We start from the raw sequence: 19,728 nt of genomic DNA on the forward strand, positions 1-19,728 counted from the left end.
ACCTTTGCCTTTTAATTTCATGGCCAAGGACTTTATTAAGATACTAACAGAGGATTTTTGTATCAAGAATTGCTTCTCCCACACCACAGCCTTGGAGTGAGGGTAGGTACATGACAGGCTAGAGCGTGGAAGAGGGGGAAACACTGAAATAGGGAACCCAGGTCCGGCTTTGTAATTCCCTGATGAAGTCTTCAACGTGCTTGGGCCTCAGTTTCCTTTTTTTGCAAGGCAGCGATCTTAGCGTGATCTTACGCAGTAGCTATGGAATTTAGGTATAATAATGCACCTCCACTACAAACCTATTGGCCACGCACATTCGCAGATGAGAGGACCATCCACACGCACAATGGAAGCCCCAGCTGTGAATTCTCTGTTAATTGCAATTTGAACTCTTGTACCCAATTCTCTCAAGGCAATTATGAACTAACAAAAGCTTGCTTAGGAAGAATTTGTTTGGATAGATGAACTGAAGCTGAAAAGGGAGAGCCATTTTTTGGCCACAGGCAATTGGAGAAGTACATATTTGACTAGATTATTTAGCTCTGAATCACAGTTCGGCTGTCCACAAGGCTCTGAACACACCATTATCATGCATTTGGAAGTAGTATCTTTCTACCATCTACTGGGTTAATGCTTTCGGTCATTTGCCCAAATTCTCCTCTATCCATAAATGCCAGTCTGAACTGAGGCTGGGTTAGGTGCATAAAGTAATCTTTAGGACCAAGATCAGGAGTCCTTGTAGTTACGGGCAACCCAAATAGGAACGTGGACTGTCACCAGCTAGAATTCCTATGCTCAAAGACCCTTCCTCTACCACTTTTTATCTTGAGTTGAACTTGCTGTTCCTGAGTTTTTTTAAAAAAGATTTATTTAGGGGCAGGCACTGTGGCATAATGGGTAAAGCCACTGCCTACAGTGCCAGCATCCCATACTGGCGCTGGTTCAAGTCCTGGCTGCTCCACTTCCGATCCAGCTCTCTGCTATGACCTGGGGAAGCAGTAGAAGATGGCCCAAGCCCTCAGGCCCCTGCACTTGTGTGGGAGACCCAGAAGAAGCTCCTGGCTCCTGGCTTCGGAATGGCTCAGCTCTGGCCGTTGCAGCCATTTGGGGAGTGAACATGTAGATGGAAGGCTCTTCTCTCTCTCTCTCTCTCTCTGCATCTGCCTCTCTAACTCTTTCAAGTAAAATAAATTTTTTAAAAAAATCTTAATTTTTAAAAAATGCCCATGCATCCCTGGTGGCTTTAACAGAGTCATGTTTGTATCTACGGATGGAACGAGCTAGCAGAAGCCAGTGGGTTCCTCCCAGAAAGAGCACTCGGGAATGTCACTGTGGCAGGTAGACTTCCAACAATGCTGACAGCTCCTTGTGACACTGTACATATGGGCATACACTCCCATGGACCCACACACACATATCAGGGTGTGGCGTCCCTTGGCCCTGCCCGGGCCAGTCTTGTGACTTGTTCTGACTGTCAGGTGGTAGAAATGATGCTTACTCTTGGAGTTTTGAGTCCAGGTCATGAGGGAACTAGCAACTTCTGGCTTCCTTCCTGCTACAGGTCAATCACAATTTGGCTCCCAAACTCATGCAAGACTTTCAGCTGCAATGTCATAAACTAAGGGTACTAACAGGGTGGAAAGTTAATCCAGTTACGGCGTTAGGTACAGTCTAGGAGTGGGCCTACTGGGCCTTAGGTCACTGGAGGCATGCTCTTGAAAGCTGGTTCTCCTGGGAGGTCGGTTATAAAAGCCCAAGTCAGGGCCAGCCACTCTCTCTCCCTGACTCACCCTATAAGCCTACCTCCACTCACAGTCCACACTGCAGTGCTACTCTCATCAGAGACTACATGGGCTCACTTAGTCTTGGACTTGAACTTCCAGGGGCCCAAGACAGACAGAGAGGTAACGGAAGCAGCTTGGAGCTGTGAGATGTAAAAGCAAAGTCTGCTTAGACCTTTTGGCCTGGCCCAGCCCAGGCCAACCTTCCCAGCAGTTGAGAGCCACCGAATGAGTGACCCCAGGTGGTCACTCATTGACCCCAGGTGACCCCATCAGTGTTGTTTTAGACAACACTGGGTTGGTTCGCCGCATGGAAGTAAGTAACCGAAATGGCACCGTCTCTTTGTTTTACCACGGAAAGGACACAGCACTCCTGACCTAAGTGACGTCGTCACCGCCTACAGAGAGAATCCCAAACCCTTCCTTGTAGTAAGCAGCTACAATCTGGCTCGGCAGGTGTCTTGGGAAGCGAAACAGTCCTTAATACGTTCCTACTTCCTACTTCACTTGATTGACCCTGGAAGCACGTGGGCCACCCCTAACGTCAGACAGGCCCTGGCCGTGGAGACCCGGGGGTCCACGCTACAGTCCCAACTCTTGGCCTTTAGGCTCACCCCTGACTTTGGGCAAGGCTTCTGATCTCAGTCTGTTCGGGCTGCGATGGCGAAATGAGCCTGGCTGACTCGTAAACAACAGAAACTGACTTCTCACAGTTCTGCAAGCTCAAAGTGCTGGGAAATTCACTGCCTGGTGAGGGCCTGCACCCTCATAGATGGCGCCTTCTAGCGGTGGCCTCTCGTGGCCGAAGGGACAGAGGAGCCCTCGCAGCCTTTCCGATGGAGAGCAAACCACGGCCAGGAAGGCAGAGTCCTCAGGACTGAATCGCCTTCCAAAGGCCCCACCTCTTAGGTTGTGACAAATCAATTGTGAGTGGACATAAACATTCAGATCACAATGATCTCTTCCGCCTATTTCTCTTTATAGACACCTCTACCCAACTCTACAGACTTCTTGTAGACAGAGTATTTTAATGAACTTTGAGAAAATAGGATGCAATTTTTATTAGCTGTCATTTCATAATTTCACTTTGCCAGAATGCAAACTCTGAGGGGTTTATTCATCTCTCAAAAAACAATCCTGGGGCCGGCGCTGTGACATAACAGGTAAAGCCGCCACCTGCAGTGCCGGCATCCCATATGAGCAGCAGTTCGAGACCTGGCTGCTCCACTTCTGATCCGGCTCTCTGTTATGGCCTGGGAAAGCAGTGGAGGATGGCCCAAGTCCTTGGGCCCCTGAACCCACGTGGGAAAACCCAGAAGAAGCTCCTGGCTCCTGGCTTCAGACCAGTGAAGCTCTGGCTGTTGCGGCCAATTGAGGAGTGAACCAGTAGATGGAAGACTCTCTCTCTCTCTCTCTCTCTCTCTGCCTCTCCTCTATGTAACTCTGACTTTCAAATAAATAAATAAATAAATAAATATTTAATTAAAAATTCCTGCAATTTGAGGGTGTTACCACCAGATGGCAATGGTATATAAATCAGCATCTCCCAAAATCCTAAAACTAAAAAAGAAGTAAAAAGTGAAGATTGAGTTATTTATTCTCAAAACTATATGGAAGTACTCGCCTGGAATGAAGTTTTGGCAACATGGTTCAGTAGATAAGCAACCCCCTTTTCTATGCAAGTAACTCAGTAAGGAGAAAGAAAAATAAATACGGCCATAAAAATGGCTAAACTATGCTGAGCGCTTACCATGGTCCAGGTGTGTTCCAAGTGTATTGTGTGGTTTATCTTATTTCTTCCTCATAAACCTTCTATTGTTATTACTTTGTATTTACAGGTGAGGACATTGAGGCTCAATTAAATTAAGTTACCTGCTATGATGGTCAATTTCAGGGTCAATGTGACTGGATTAAGGAACACTTAGAAATCTGGAAAAGAATGATTTCGGGTGTGTCTTTGAGAGTGCTTCCAAGCAAGGTTAGCACGAGAATCGGAGAATCGGAGAATAGGAGACCTGGCCTCTACACACTGGCTGGGAGACCACATACAGAGGGTAACGCTGGGTCCTGTTCAACTCTGGCCTTGGGTTCCAGGACTTACACCTGCAGCCCCCTGGCTGGACACAGGTCTGCAGGCTCAGGCTGGGCATTCTACCCACAGCCTCCCTGGTTCTGAGGTCGTCAGACTTGACTTGAGCCATGCTATCGGCACTGCACGGTCTCCGGCCCGCAGATGACCTGTCGTGGGCCTTCTCAGTTGCCATAATCACAGGTGCCAAAGCCCCTAACACCTCACCCTTTGTGTATCTCTACACGTATCTATCAGTTCCGTGTCGCCTTAGAACTCAGGGGTGCACCTGCCCAGCTTACGCGCCTCGTGGGCAGGCCACAGCGGAGTGCCTCTACACCCAACAGCTTTCACCACTTCAGCCCAAGAACTCAGATGTCTTCAGATCCGCTTTCTTATCAAGCAGAAGCAGGTAATTTTCCACTTTCATTTTTTAGTAACCCTCCCCCTCTACAATCAGCATTTCTTAGAGAACTGCTAGCTATGCACATTTGTTTAAAATATGACAGCTGGTAATTACTGAAGGTCTCTTAGTTAAGTTGATCTAGCCAAATCTGGCAGCCGTGACAAACCAATGTCAATTAAAACTTGCTCAGAAATTATGTCCCAACACAGAAAACAAGTGTCATGAATGAGATTTTTTAAAGCTTCATTTACACCAAATACTGTAAATTCTTCCATCCAAGTCTCTCATGAACGGATGTAAGGCGCTCCTGTTACTACAGTAATTGTAACAGTAATTGCGTGTTTTCCAGCGATGACATTGGCCACTGCTGAAACGGTCACACCCTCTCACCAAGCCCAGTATTGAGCAAGGACAGCTTATGCACAAAGGTAGACACGGAGACGAGAACCGCACCCTGGGGCACTATCTGGGATAGCAATGCAGTCGAGATTACAGAATTCTGCTCGTTGTAGGGGGCTTTCAGGTAGCATTCGGCTTTCTCCGTGGGAATAACCAGACGTGATCTATAATCCACTATCACGCACAGAGCTAGAAGTGAGGGCGAGAGAGCGGGACGAGAAACAGAAAGGCCCCACTCCTCCCTAGCAGAGAATACATTGGAAGACAGGAATCGTCCTCAAGGCCCAGCTTTGGATGAACCTGTCCAGTGGCAAATTAGGAACAGTGCTATCAAGGGCCATAGAAAGACAACTGACATAAAATCTAAGCCAGCTGTTCACAGCCTGAACTGAACACTAGAATCCCATGAAGTGTTTTTAAATGCCAGTCTAGCTGTGGACCATATTCCTAACCAATTATATCAGAACCCTTCAAGCATCTATTTTATATATATATATTTAGAAGAATGGAGAGATGGAGAGATAGATCTATCTGTTGGTTCAGTCCTCAAATACATGCAATAGCCATGGGTGGGTCAGGCTGAAGCCAGGAGCCAGGAACTCCATCTGGGTCTCCCACGTGGGCGACAGGGCCCAGGCACTTGGTCCATCATCTACTGCTGCCCAAGATGCATTAGCAGGAAGTTGGATGGCAAATGGAGACAGAACTCAAACTGCCAATATGATATGGGACACAGGCATCACGAGAGACGGCTTAACCCACTGCACCACAGCACCTGCCCCTCGTGACGCATTTCTAATGGACACAAGGAAATGAGAATGACAGTGTACAATTCCAGAGCCTGGTCACACACAGCACAGCGACTTCCTGGTTGCTCTCTCTTGGGTCACTGGGCTCTGGGGAAGCCAGCTGCCATGTGGTGTGCCACACAGAGGCCTGCACAGACAGGAACGGAGGCCTCCAGCCAACAGCCAGCTGACGACTTCAGGAGAGAAGCCTCCAGCATAAGACAAACCTTCAGACACCTCTAGCCATGGCCGACACCTGCCCCCAGGCTGCCCTTGACCGCCACCTCATGAGAAATCCTGAGCTAGAACCACCCAGGCGAACTTCTTCCCAATTCCTGACCCAGAGAAACTGAAAGATAATAAATCCTTGCTGTTCTAAGCTTCTGAACTGTGGAATCGTTATGCAGGGGCAGCTAACCAAGACCTTCTGCTTGCCCACGTTCTAAAGTGACAGCACCAGCAGGCTGTTCAGAGGACCTAGAATGAATGCAAACTATGAGACCTACCTTGCTCCCAGATCTGCAGCATGAACAAATGCATCAGGCAGTCCTACCGCGTGCGTACACGGTGACAGGCATGCGCTCTAGCTGATGGACACTGGAGAGGCAGGTGCTGAGATAATGAGTTGACTCAGAGCCAAGAGAAGTCCAGGCAGCCCCATCAAGCATCCAATGACACAACAGCTACTGTGGGAAGCAAGGGAAGGGAATAAAAGGAGTTCTGTCATAGGTTAGAGTTCTCATCCGTAAGGTTTTACAAAGCACCTGAGGAGGTAAGGACTGGCACAACTAACCTTACTAGAGAACAGGACAGTTTCTATTCCAGAGCTGTTCCAGGACAGCAGGCTGACAGGAAACACCATGGAAGAGAGAGAGGAGGCAGAACCCCATCAAATGACCCAAGGAACAGAATTCCAAGACGATACCCACTTCGGGCAAGTTTCTTTCAGAAACAAACAGTAGACGGATCCAGGAGAAAGGCAGCTGTGCCTTAGCCAGCAAAGCTTGATGCCAGTCTCCCTGCAGCAGCCTCTAGCAGGAGAATCCTAGTGAGGATGTCATTAGCAAGACGTGTGGCACGGCCCTGGGCAAGGCCTTCAATTCGCATCTGGTCCCCTTGGCCAGGGCCAACATGGACAGTGGTCGCCCCTCCACTTTCTGCTCCGGCCCGCCCTCCCACCCGAGGCGGCTGCCAGCTCCCCATCCTGCCACCTACTCCACATCTACCTTGTTGGTCTGCAGCAGCAGAGGCACCTGACAAAGGTGACCTAGAAACCTGGAGACTCCGCTTGCTGATGCAGGCATCAACCTCCTCCATGTGAGCCCTGCTGCAGATTCACAGCGAGCCCCTAACCCAGCCACCGCTGAAACCCCACAGCCTGGGGGAGGAAGGGGAGCCAGCCACAGGGGAGGTGGGCTCCCTGGGTGCTATGACGGCTGCCAGAATTGATTTCCTCAAGGGCCACTTGTTGGAGACGTATCAATTACTGCGGGATGAAGAGCCCTAGGAGAGGAAACCACAAATCAAATTTTCATTACCAGACTGAAGTGAGGAGTACCACAAGTGAGATCCATCATTGTTGATTTCTTTTACGGGGGGCCAGGGATAGATGAGAACTCAGTCCCCTCCCTAACACCTTCTGCACTTGTCCCTACGCAGCCATCAGTCTGCTGTAGCTCCCTTCTTAACTGTCTCCATGCACAACTGGATTGCAACTGGGGTGGGGGGTCACAGGGTGGGTCTTCCTGTCTGGGATAGCCCTACTGCCCACACTAGTCATCCTGAGGCTGCCCCGAGTGCACCCCAAACATGAAGGGGACCGGGCCTGATGGTGGGGAAATGTGGTTGCCAGGGGGCACCTTGTAATCTGTTCCCAGAAGGCGGAAACGTGCACCATAAACAAACTCGTGGAGCTCCCCGGTGCCCACGCAGTGGGCAGAGGGCAGTCCCTCCCCACCTCACCTAGGCGGAGGAGGTGGGACCGGCCCACTCCCGTCCTCACACGCCCCTCAGCTGCTTGTGCTGAAGCTCACCTGCCCCCAGGCTGCCCCCGACTTCTCTTCCCTTTAGCAACAGCATGTGGGTAGAGGAAGCAGGGAATGAGTGCTTGCGGCTCCCCTAAGAGCACCACAGGAGTTGAGAAGTTTAAAGTCCTGAGCAGAGGCAGAGGGTGATGCAAGGACGAGATGAAGTCAAGGCCAAGGTCCCTGGCGGCCTCATTGTGTCCCATGCGGGCTCCTGTGACCGTGTCCTGTGTCTCCCGCAGGTGCGTTTTCCCTCCAGTCCCTCTTCCAGCTGGTAGGCAGTGAGCAAGCAAATCTGATCACATTTCTCACCTGCTGACTGCTCTCCACGACCACTGCAGCCTGCAGATCAGCCCAGGCGCCTCTGCCCCGTGATGGGCCTCCACCTGCCAGTCTACTCTAAGGTCCCCCTCCCCCATCAAATGCTACTCCGCTCACCCTAGCCACAGGTAGTCCCCACGCAAGGCCTGTCTGTGTTCTCTCTAACCCTCGCCCAAGCTGCTCCTGGGGTCCTGCCCCTCATCTTCCCCCCAGCAAACTCCTGGAAGCCTCTAGCCACACTCCTCCTGCCCAGGTGTGTTCCATGGAAGCCGCAAGTGCGCCCTCTACAGAGCACCAACGGAACGGTACTGTGGCCAGCTCTTCACTGGTCCCTCACTCTGGCCCTAGACAGCTGCATCTCGGAATAACCACACCTTCCTCTTTCTCTTATAGCTCAATGCCTATGATGTAGTAGGCACTGGATAATCTAAAACAATCAACCCAATCATCTAATAGCTGGCTGAGAGGTCATTTCAATCCCCCTAAAACTTCTCAAAAGGTAGTTCCCAGACCAACAAAGTCAGCACCACCCGGGAAGGTATTAGAACTGTAAGTACTGGGGCAGGTTCTGGCCCAGCTATTAAGACGTGGCTTGGGGTGCCCATATCCTGTATCAGAGTGCCTGGGTTCAATGCCCCGCCCCAGCTGCCTGCCAGTGCAGACCCAGCGGGACAGCTGTGATGGCTCAAGCAGAGTCCCTGCCACTCATGAAGGAGACCTGCATTGAGTTCCCAGCTCCTGGCTTCATCCGGGCCCAGTCCTGGTCACGGTAGAGCGCTGGGGAGTGATCCAGCAGACAGGCGATTCTCTCTCTTTCTCTCTCTCCCCCTCCTTTCCTCTGCCTCTCAAATAAATAAAAATAAAGAAATGCGCATTCTTGGGCCACACCTCCTCCTGAGTCAGAAACCGGAACTTCCCTGGCAATCTGGCGTTAAGCTCCAGGTGGCTTTGATGCACACTCAACTTCTAGACCCACTGCCCTAAAACCTTCAAAACCCAGGAGTGGCGACTCAGCTTCCGCCGAGTTAGGGGCTGCCTGGCCATGGCCCCTTTTCCAGGATGGCTGAGCCGCTCCACGGTTGAAAACACCTGCATTCCCCCGGGGGGCCAGACGCAGGAAGACTCCCCCAGGACTAAAGCACTACCACCCAGGGAACACAGGAAACCAGGCAACAGGTGCGCAGGGCTCCGGGGGAGGAGGGGCGCTCTCGCCCTGAGCTGCTGTGGCCGGAAGGCCCTGGGCAGGCACTTGCTGGGCTGGACAGAATTCACGGAAGGCTCAAGCGACGGCTGAGGACCTGAATTTGGCGGCAGCCAGCGGCTGGTAGTTCTTCCCTAAGGGACGACGTGCGGCACGACAAGAGTGTGACAGGCAGATGTGCCACTCGGGTCGCCGCAGACACAACGGAGCGGGGCAGTGAGCAGGATCGCGGCCGTGGGTTTCAGTGCAATGGTCTGGGTGTCCGAAGTGTCCCAGCGCTGTTCTGAGGAGTCTACTGTGCTGCCCAGGGTACAGCCCCCAGGTTAACGAGCAAGGCAACTTTAGCGTCCGCATATAGGTGCTCAGTAAAAGCCATTGGTAGGAAACAAGACATGGAAGGGCTTATAAGAAACCGTTAGCACTAAAAAGCTGGGCATTCCGGGTTCTTTGGACACTCCCGTAACCCTGACATGGTTGCGCTGTGATTTCCGGGTGGCGTAGGTGGCCAAACGCAGTGAAACCCTAGCTGTTGACCAGACGTGTTCTCACTCGCGGTACAGAGCCCCCTCCTCACTCCGTAGGCCCTAAGGCTGGCGTACACGTTGCTGGCTTTATTACGCAGCCGATGGACAGGTCCTGAAAACCCTCTTGGATTCCTCCACCTGCAGGTGTCGGAACCATAGAGTCACTAACGCACGAGCAATTTTCCATTTTCCTTTCTCCAGCCTGAAGAGCTCGTGGCAGCCCACCTTCGTCTCCCTCTTGTTCTGTTTCTCACCTCCTCTTCCTGAGCGATTGACTCCCATCATCTCCCTTATCCTCCAAGAAAAATCGCTGCAGATTTCCGAACTCCCCTGTCTCTTAGTTTTTTGGTTTTGTTGTTTTGTTTTCCTGCAGAGAGAGCTCTAAGACTTTACTTTTCTGAGCCCCTCTTAAAAGTACCGGGCACTGGGTAAAAAACCCAGCACGCACAACCTCTTGGTCCCTACAGGAGTTCGTTCAGCTCACTTTGCGCTCCCCATGGCTCCCGCATCATGGTATTAAATTGCAGCATACTACCTCTTCCTAGCAGACAAGCCGGTCTCTAAACAGCTGGGAAAAAAAATTCAAATCGCAATAAATGGAAAATCTGACAGAAGAAATACGGAAAATGGCCCTGGTGGATCTCAAATAACTACACGAGCACCTCTTTAGAAAAATTGGCCTAAGAGCCCGAGTTGCTGATAAATAAATTTGGGCTTGTACTTAAAGTGATTCATGCTGGAGGAATTAATTTACATCATTTCAGGCTGCAGAGTTTTCACACGTCATGGTTCATGAATTCTTATGGCTGGTAGAACTTTCCAGCCATTCTACCTCCAAAAATTATCATAGAAGGGGCACATTTTCCAGGAGAATAGAAGATCTGCCTCTTCAGAATTAATTAAGTCATTATCATGTCTTCCAAGGAGATCAATGGCAGATTTCTCTCCTTTATGGATGGTTATTAAAATTTAATTGGAGGCTTTCTATTTCTAGCAATATGGAAGACTAACTTTTATATATATATTTATATATACATATAAAACTACACGTAGATATACACATAGCTTCCTTTGCATGTAATCCTGTAAAGTTAACATTTAAAAAAAACAAAAACAAAAACAAAAATCAGCTGGATAAATCACTGGGAAGTACACAAAAGGCTCCATAGTAAGGAGTGGCCACACAAAAGTTGGTGGAGTCAACCTCACCCCAATCCAGGCCCTTCCCAAAGACCAGACACCTGCTGCATTCTCCCAGTGGTTGCACATCTGATGAGAGAGAGAGAGAGGACCCGCGGTGCCCTGGGCAGACAGAGCTTTTCTGAGGGGATAGCCCCGAGGGGAAGGGTGCTCAAAACTACCATTTCCCCCACTTAAAACTCTGGCTTCATGACAGCGGGGGCGGGGCAGGAAGCATCTGGGAGAGTTGGGGCAGGGTAGGGGGAAATCCACTTGGCTGCTGACCCTGAAACCACACCCGCGGAAACACGGCTTCCGAGGTCTGCAAGGGACCCTATTGGAAAGGTCAGGGTCAAGAAGAGTCCCCAGGAAAGGAAGCCCTGAGGCCTGAGTCTGCCCCAGGTCGTTCAGCCTCCCCAGGAGTGGCTGTGGATGAAAAAGTCTGCTTTTTGGCCATCAGTGAGAATCCTGCTTGCCACAGGACAATGTCGAGGGCCTGGGCTGAGTGCAAGAAACCCTCATCAGCTACAATACAGTCTATGCTTTCACTCCCGAACAGCTGGGCCAGACAGCATCTGCCCCCTTCATCACCAGCCTTGGTCCTTGCAGGACAGGATGGATGAGAAGGAAGAAGTCAAGTGCAGATGACTAGTGGGGCTCCAAATACCACTCCTGCACCTGCTTTCTCTGCTAGGTCACCTGTCTGATCGGGAAAAGCCTCAGGAATTGGCCTCTTCCAGGTAGGGAGAGAGATCTGCTTTGCACCTGTGACCAGGATGGCGTGCTGGGAGCAGATGGAGAAGTTAGGGGCAGGGAGAGCAGCCGGTGACTCACGCTTCTCTCTCAAGATGGATCAGCCTTGCTCTGCCTCCTGTGAGCAGTAGTACATGGAGTTACTTGAACCAAGCTTCCCAGTGAGCACAGCAAAGAAACCGTGATGAAATAAAAAGGAAGAGAAGGAGGGAGGAAGAGAAAAGTTCCTGGAAGTCCCGAGTTTCCTAGGCTTGTAGACGCAGTGTCAGTCACCCCCAGGGCCTTTCTCAGATGATCTTTCACCAGCAGCTAACACAACTTCCACTCAAAGCCCCCCACAAAGCCCCCAGCAGCAGGTGGGGATGAGCCTGTGGGAGTGACAGAAGGCCAAGTCTGCCACCTACACTTTTGGTCCATGTGTCAGCCAGGGACTAGGGGAGGAATTTGAGATTTTTTTAAAATAATTTTCCTCCAAAGATGACCTGGATATGATGACCAGATTAGAATGTGTGGTCCAGCAAAGGATACGTATTTCACGTGCTGAAATTTTTTATATGAAAAGTTCCGGCCAGCGCCGCAGCTCACTAGGCTAATCCTCCGCCTTGCAGTGCCGGCACACCGGGTTCTAGTCCCTGTCAGGTCGCCGGATTCTGTCCCGGTTGCCCCTCTTCCAGGCCAGCTCTCTGCTATGGCCCGGGAGTGCAGTGGAGGATGGCCCAAGTGCTTGGGCCCTGCACCCCATGGGAGACCAGGATAAGCACCTGGCTCCTGCCATTGGATCAGCGCGGTGCGCCGGCCGCAGCACGCCGGCCGCGGCGGCCATTGGAGGGTGAACCAACAGCAAAGGAAGACCTTTCTCTCTGTCTCTCTCACTGTCCACTCTGCCTGTCAAAAAATAAATAAATAAATAAATAAATAAAGATTAAAAAAAAAAAAAGTTCCACAAAGTTAACTACACATCTTTTAAATCACCTTCATTGAATCAGGCATCTGGCAGAAAAGTGGGCTTAGTTATACAATGTGCTACAGCCGAAGTCTAGCGGTTCTCAATCAGGGATGACTTTGCTCCCCAGGGGCGACACTTGACAAGGTCTGGAGACCTGTTGGGTTGTCACACCTTAGGGAGAGAGGAGAAGGCAGGTGCCACTGGCATCTAATTGGAGGAGGGCAAGGATGTTGTCAAACATCCTGGGATACACCGGGTGCTCTCCCTAACAGAGACTCATCTGGTCAATGAGGTTGACAACACTTGCCCTGGAATGATGGCCTGGAAAGGCAAGAAGCAAGGATTCCCTCTGGCGGATGTGAAGCCTTCGAACCTCCGCGTGGAGTCTGGGAAGGCCAGGTGGAAGGTGGCTCGCGGGGCGCTACCGTCTGCCATCAGCCCGCACACCACGATCCAAGCCAACGAAGGCTCTGCATTCCTATCACGGGGCTGCGAGGACCCTGGCCAACAGCAGCTGCATAAGGAGGTGCCGGCATCATTTCAGGGGCGCCAGGAAAGGCACTTTGCCTCCCCTCTGACCTCCAACCCCCACTTGTGTCTGATATCCTCTCTCTCTCTCATGGTGGGCACAGCCTTCCGTGCCATAACAAGGCTTAAAGAGCAAAGACCCCTGGAAGAGAGAAAGCAGGGACCTTCAGTCACAGGCAACAGAAAGCAACCGAGGGCAGACTGACTCCCCTGAGACGGGGTTCGTTCAGTGAAAGGTGCTGAACAGCCGGAAGTGGCAGAGCGAAGGCAAGGACAGCTGACAAGGAGGGACGGGGTGGGGGGGCACTGGCGTCCAGTGTCACCCCCTCTACCGATCCCTTCTCCCAGAGCCTCCAGGGAGGGAAGGACACAGAGAGGAGAAGGAGTTGCATTCTTGGCCTGGCAGAAGATGCCAGTCAAGTTCAGCCCAGGTGAAAACACTCCAGGAATGCTCGAAAGAATGGTAGGGATGCAGGGCCACTCGGCAGCTGGACCAGGCGACAGGGTCCTCGCCAGCTGTGGCATGCTGCTGATTCCCCCACCTGACACCCAGCACCGTCCCGCACGCGTGAAACCTTCGGGCAACACTTGCCTGTGGAGTGAATGGAAACTTCCAGGTCCCCCAAATTCCTGGAGAGCTCGACACCTTTGCTCACACATCTGCCATCTGAATCCTATTTCACCTTGCAAGGCCACCTTGCTTTCTCCATGAATGCCTGAAGGTGCCTCTGGGTTTTTCTCATTAACAAGTACCCGGCATCCAAGTCCATTCATCTAATGCTGGCCATATCTTCTAGTCTTTTACAATGGGCCTACTTCCAGAAAAGATCTGAGGGGGTTTTTGAGGTCACAGCAAAAATAATAATAATAATAATATAAGGTCGTTTAAAGAGAGCTTAAAAGGGAGATCAGTAAGAATTTAGGAAGGAAAAAAAAAATCATTGTACCCAGCTGGGGTAAAGCTGTTACCAGGAATTGCTGGAGGCCAAGGTGAAAAGATAAACATGCAAGGCAAAGAGAGTTCTCCAGTGCTTGATAAAAGATAAACCACAGTTCCCTGAGGTCAGAAGGTTTCTCTCTGACGTTCAATTCCAGGAGGAATCTGTTCCTAGCTTCTCATAGATGCTGCCCAGGTTGGCAATGTATGAGTTTATCTCACGAACTCTGACTGTTCCTTTTGGACAAGGACTACCTGCCTTGGCCATGTTCCCCTGCTCACAACCTATGCAGCATTCTAAGTGCTCAAGCACTTGCCAACAGATAGAGGGGCCACAATTTTCTGGCCAATGCAGGCATTGCAGTGTGTCTCTGGAAGATGCCAAGATTGCCAGAGGAGCAAGGTCATGAAATTCCTTAGCAGGAAGCAGCCTGAGACCACGCGTCCAACCCCAGGTCCCCACCCCTGGAGGCAGAGACAGGATTTTAAACGCATTCTCGGCCCAACACCCCTGGTGCTGTTTGGAGCTAGGGCAGGAAGAGCCAGCGGGGCCTGTCTCAGCGCTTCCCTCTCCCCAGCCCCGTCGCTTCACTCCTGGCTCGGCTCTCTGTCCTCCTTTCTTTCTGTCCCCACCATGCAGTCCCCATCTCTTGGAACGTGAGAGCTGTGCCTTGTTAACCTGGGCTTGCTTCCCTGTGATAGCAAGGCTTTGTATACAGGAACCATCTGGTTATTTTTGTTTTGGGGTTTGTTGGTGTTTGCTTTACCCCTTATGTCCCAATGCCCTATATATATATATATATATATATATATATACACACATACATATATATACATATATACATATATGTTTAAATAGTTACAAAGGAATCATTATAAATATTGACACTATACAGAATTTTTTCATCTCATTTATATTGATCCATATTTATCCAGATAACATAGATTTAAGAACCATCATATATACATATACATGTATATATGTGTGTATATATATATATACACACACACACACATAGGATACCTATAAAAACTTAAGTTGAGCAATAAATACACCACGCACAGTAACTTTTTCCCTGTCAGTTTCATTGACATATTCACAGGCAACCCAAGGGGAAAGAGGTTCCAGCACAGGACGTGCCATTCTTCTGCCTGCTCTGGTCTGGCAAACCCTCAGACACAGAAGGAACCTTGGGGTGGAGGGGACTAGCACTTCTAGCCACACAACAAGCAGCCCCCAAAGGTTAAAGGGGAAGGAGTTGAAGACTCCAGGATGAGACACGCTGTCCTCTCTCCCTTGTTTTCATAAGCCCGGGCACCCCCCCCCCCCCCAGTACACTGGAGACCCTCCAGCGGCCACAACAAACTGCAAATGCCTTGAACCCAGCAGGTACTCAACCAGTATCTGTTAAATTGAGAAAGTTAGGGCATAGCAGCTGCGCATAGTAGGTGCTTAATAGATGAACCTGAAAAGTTTGTAAGTATCCACTTTGCCCACAGCAGGTGCTCGGTGAAGTCTCTTTCAAATTAAGCTGCCCTGCACATAGTAGGTCCCCAGGAAACGACTCTCAAATGGAGGAGTAGCGGACACCCGCTCCTTAGAGAACCCGAGCCGGGTGACATTAATCAAGTCCCAGGCACAAATCCATGAATGGAAATTCTTGTCTCAAGGTAGCGCTTCCCAGACCTCGGGAGAGGCGCGTGACAGTGCGCGGCCGCGGAGGGCACCGCGCTCACTCGGGACGCCGCGGACCCGCTGCCCGCTCCGGGAATCGATCAGCGACCGGGATCCCCCCGGTCGCCCCCGGGTCGGGACCGGGAAACGGCCGCCGCCTCCAATTATCACTTCGGGGCCGCACCTGGCACTCCCACCGCAGCCCCCTTCCGGGGCATCCGCCCACCCAGGCTTCTTCGATTCCGGAGAGTAGCCGGTAGAACAAAAGCAGGAGCCGCGAGGCTTCGGGAGGCTTCTCGGATGGAGAGCGGCGGGGAGGGGGCTGGGGGCGCCAGCCCGGGCGTGCAGGGGGCTCCAGCCCCGCCGCTGCCTGCCCCGCCCGCCCGCCGGCCCCGCACATTCGGGCTCGGGATCACAGCACCGCACCGGGGAAGCGCCCGGGCCCACTCCCTCTCCGCTCTCCAGGGGACACAGGACCCCCGGAGTGGGCGCCTCTGTTGGGGGCGGGGGTCGCTGGGAGAAGGTTGGAGGGGGCGATGACAGGGCACTGGGGCAGACCCCGCCACGAAGACCCGAATCTGCCCTCCGAGACCCCCAAACGCGCGGCTCTGCCCCCGGGGGTGGGGTTCCTCCCGGCACCCAGCCCCGCAGTCCTCCTCCCCGAGGCACACCCCGGGGGCGCCCAGCGGACAACCCTGCCAAGCAAACCCGAGACCGGGGACGACACCCGCGCGCGGTCCGCCGAGGAAGAGGTCACCGCTCGGAAACTCGCCAGTTTGGGGCGTGCCTGGCCTTGGGGGGCTTACGGGTAAGGTGGGCAGGGGGTGCGGGGAGAGCGGGAAGTATCATTGCTTCCTCGCCCCCCAGCTGCACCGGAGCCCGCGGAACTCCGAGAGGCGCAGGGGGAGCCACTCACCGATCAGAGCCCGGGAGCGCGGCGGCCCGGGCGCGAGCAGCGCCTTTGTCTGCGGCCACGGCGCCGGCGCGCTCGGCCTGGCCGGTCCCAGCCCCGGCGCGCGGCGAGCTCCCGCGGGCGCCCCGACAGCCCGGCTCGCGGCTCCCGCTCGGGCTCAGGCCGGGTCCCCCGCCCGCGCCGCGGCGGCTCCGCCCCGAGCCGGGCCCCGCCCCCGGCCCGCCGGGCCCCCACCTGCTGCGGCGGCGCGGGGGAGCCGGGCCCTGGGCGGCCGGGGCTGCCGCCGCCCGCGCGCGCCCCGCTCCGCCCTCCCGCAGCCTCCGGGCCGCTCAGCCGCGCTGTTCCGAGGCCGGGCGCGCGCCGCGTAGACGGGCCTCCTCCGACCCCGCGCCTCGGACGGAGGCCGCCCCACCTGGGCAGCCGGGCGCGCGCGTCCCCTGCGCGGAGCCCGCGTCCCGGGCTGCCCGGCCTTGCCGCCTGGGCTCCCGCTCCCCGGAGTCCTCACTCCTGCCCCGGGAGAGGGGTGCCCTCGGGCTCTGTCCAGGCTGTGTCCAGTGGGGCGGAGGAAGGCAGGAAGCGGGGTCCTTCTGAACCCGGGCCTCGCCGCGGGGTCAGCCCCGCGCGTCCGTAGCGGAGGTCAGAGGGTAGAGGAGAGGGGACCGCGGGGACCGGACTGCCCCCGAGCCCCGCGTCGGCGGGAGGGGGCGCATGGCCGAGGTTGAGGGGCACGCAGCGCACGTGCGGAATCCGAGCCCGCCCCCCTGCTCAGAGCAGGCTGCCTGGGCTGTGCCTCTGGCCTCCTGTGCCCGGCCCGACCCCAGGAAAACGAACTGGAGGAAACCAGCAATCTGAGAGCTGGAGCAGGAGAAGCCTCTGAAGCCACAACTTTGGGAATAACTCGTGTTTGAGTGCTGCCTTCCAGCCTGCCCAGAGCGGTGCGCACCGCGGACATGCCTCGCTGGAACGCGTGTGTCCCCCTGGGAGCGTCGAGAACCTGCTTTGCTGGGCAGAGAAAGAACAGGACAGTAGGGAGGTCACCAGTGGCCTTGGCTGCCCAGGAGCCCTCCTTTCTGCCGGCCCCAAAGCATCCCCAGTGGGAACTGAACTTTGACCCGCCATAGGGTCAGTGGTGCGCTGGGGTTGGTTCTGCGTGGTCCCCAGAGCCTGTGCAACCCCAGGTTCTTGGGAGGAGCTCAATAATTATTGAAAGAATTAATGCGAATCCATACAGCGATGCTGATTGTCACGTGGCCAAAGCCATCGATATTACACATCGTGGGTCCTTTTGGAAAATGCATCCAGTGGTCAGCCCCGGGACGCCCCTATGAGGGGGAATAAGTGTCGGCTGTAATTATTACAGCTGTGTATAGCACACAGAGAGGCGTGCAGGTTCCTGTAGGGCCGGATGATATATTATATTAGGTCTACCTGCTAAGTTAGGCACTGTGGTTGTCTGAGCTTCAGTCGCCTGACACAGGCTGGGCTAAGGAGGGAGCCTGGGACCGCTACTGTGCACAGCTCTGTGGTCAGACATTCCCCTGTGTCCTCCCCACACCCAACTGGGAACAGTTTACTCCCTTAATTTTCATTACAAATAAGTATTACCAAGTCAGTGCATATGCATAAATCTGAAATGCTTGGCGTTGATTTATTCATTTTTATAACAGGAAGAGAAAGAGGCCCCTAGGATGCGTACTTTATGCAAAAGACACAAGAAGGGCTGGTGTGTGGTGGGGAGCCCACCAGTAGCACAGGGAGGGGCTGCTGAGGCCCAGTGCGGAGACCACACGGGGGTAGAGGAGTCTCCCTGCTGGGTACTTAGCTCAGGTCTGGACACTGCTCCTGGGAGCCCCTGGGCCTGGCCACGTGAGATAATCTCTTCTCCCTTCCATTTGGCAATGGAAAACAGGATTTTCCCTGTGCGATGAGCATGACTGAATGGCCCCTGCCTAGTGAATGGCCCTCCTCCAAATGGTGGGACAAGAGACTATGAAATACGCATTTTAATATCCGAGTCCATTATCGAATCCCGCCGGCGGAGAAGGCATGCGAGCAGGGAGTCTAGCTAGGCACTCTCTGTCACGTGTGTGCCATAGGGTGTCCTCCTCCTGTGGGTGCTGCTGTCAGGAGACGAGACAGGCCTGCTTCTTACTCCCTAGGGGAGACTCAAAGGTACAGCTGGCGGAGGTGGGTGTCACTCAGCAGGAAATAGCTGAGGGGGTCTCCCTGCTTTAGCGCTTCCTTTTTCACTTGTGGGGGGTGTGTAGCAGCATGGCTCTCTGCCTCTGGGCCCCCCAGCTGTGTGCGGTGGTGGGGACAGAGGTGCAGCACCTGCACTGCCTCTGGAGGACCCAGGGACAGGGCGAGGGGGCCACGCATTGAGCACATAAGCACCATGCCCACCTTGCTTGGGGTATTTAGATCTGATGTTAGAAAACATTGTGCTGGGGTTGGTGCCGTGGCTCACTTGGTTAATCCTTCGCCTGCAGCGCTGGCATCCTTATGGGCGCCAGATTCTGTCCCGATTGCCCCTCTTCCAGTCCAGCTCTCTGCTGTGGCCCGAGAAGGCAGTGGAGGATGGCCCAAGTGCTTGGGCCCTGCACCCCATGGGAGACCAGGAGGAAGCACCTGGCTCCTGGCTTCGGATCGATGCAGCGCCGGCCATGGCTGCCATTTGGGGGGTGAACCAGCAGATGGAAGACCTTTCTCTCTGTCTCTCTCTTTCACTGTCTAACTCTGCCTGTTAAATTAAAAAACAAACAAACAAACAAAAAAACATTGTACTGAACAAATCCATCTCGTGTAACTGCAGCTACCAGTTTTGTTGGTTTTACCATTTTGATTCAGATCTTGGTGGAGGAGGGGAGGTGACCGATTATTAAACATTGCTTTCCTGCCCCACCCCTTCTGCTCCAAGGGGACATTGACATCAGGGCCAAGGACACTGTACCTGGCCCTTGTCCCTCACGTGGGTGGTACGTTTGACACCTCTCTCTCTCTCTCCTTCTCTCTCTCTCACACACACCCCTCCTCCTCTCCCCTTTCTCTCCTCTCTTTTCTCTTATGTCCTGTCAGGAAGACGAGACAGGTCTGCGGCTACTCTCCCAGCCTGGGCCTGACCAAAGGGCCGGAGCTGAGGGCCCACTCTGCCACCCTCAGCCACAAGAGACGAGAGCAAGGTGCTGCCTGGTTCTGGTGCCTGCCTGCTGGTTCCAGACCTGGTGGTCACCAGGCTCACCTAGGAAACGCTTGAGCCTGCTGAGAACAGGAAACCAGGGCTGACTC

General features: G+C 53.5%; 1 protein-coding gene across 4 annotated transcripts in view; it reads right to left on the reverse strand.

Annotated features, from left to right (window-relative positions):
* MAPK4 (mitogen-activated protein kinase 4) overlaps positions 1 to 16,642 on the reverse strand; it is a 135,381-nt gene extending 118,739 nt beyond the window's left edge. The window contains exons 1-2 of one of the 4 annotated variants that reach the window (XM_051851942.3): positions 16,447 to 16,642; positions 5,949 to 6,125 (exon numbers count right to left, since the gene is read on the reverse strand). The gene's annotated coding sequence lies outside the window, so the exon portion shown is untranslated. Of the gene's footprint in view, positions 1 to 5,948; positions 6,129 to 6,668; positions 6,896 to 16,446 lie in introns of those variants that run through there. The other 3 variants (XM_051851941.3, XM_089305130.1, XM_051851940.3) reach the window with 3 other exon arrangements.
* Positions 16,643 to 19,728: the final 3,086 nt, after the last annotated feature.

Source organism: Oryctolagus cuniculus, chromosome 10 (genome assembly GCF_051225735.1).
Source record: "Oryctolagus cuniculus isolate XC-2025 breed Fujian yellow rabbit chromosome 10, ASM5122573v1, whole genome shotgun sequence".
Taxonomy (NCBI): domain Eukaryota; kingdom Metazoa; phylum Chordata; class Mammalia; order Lagomorpha; family Leporidae; genus Oryctolagus; species Oryctolagus cuniculus.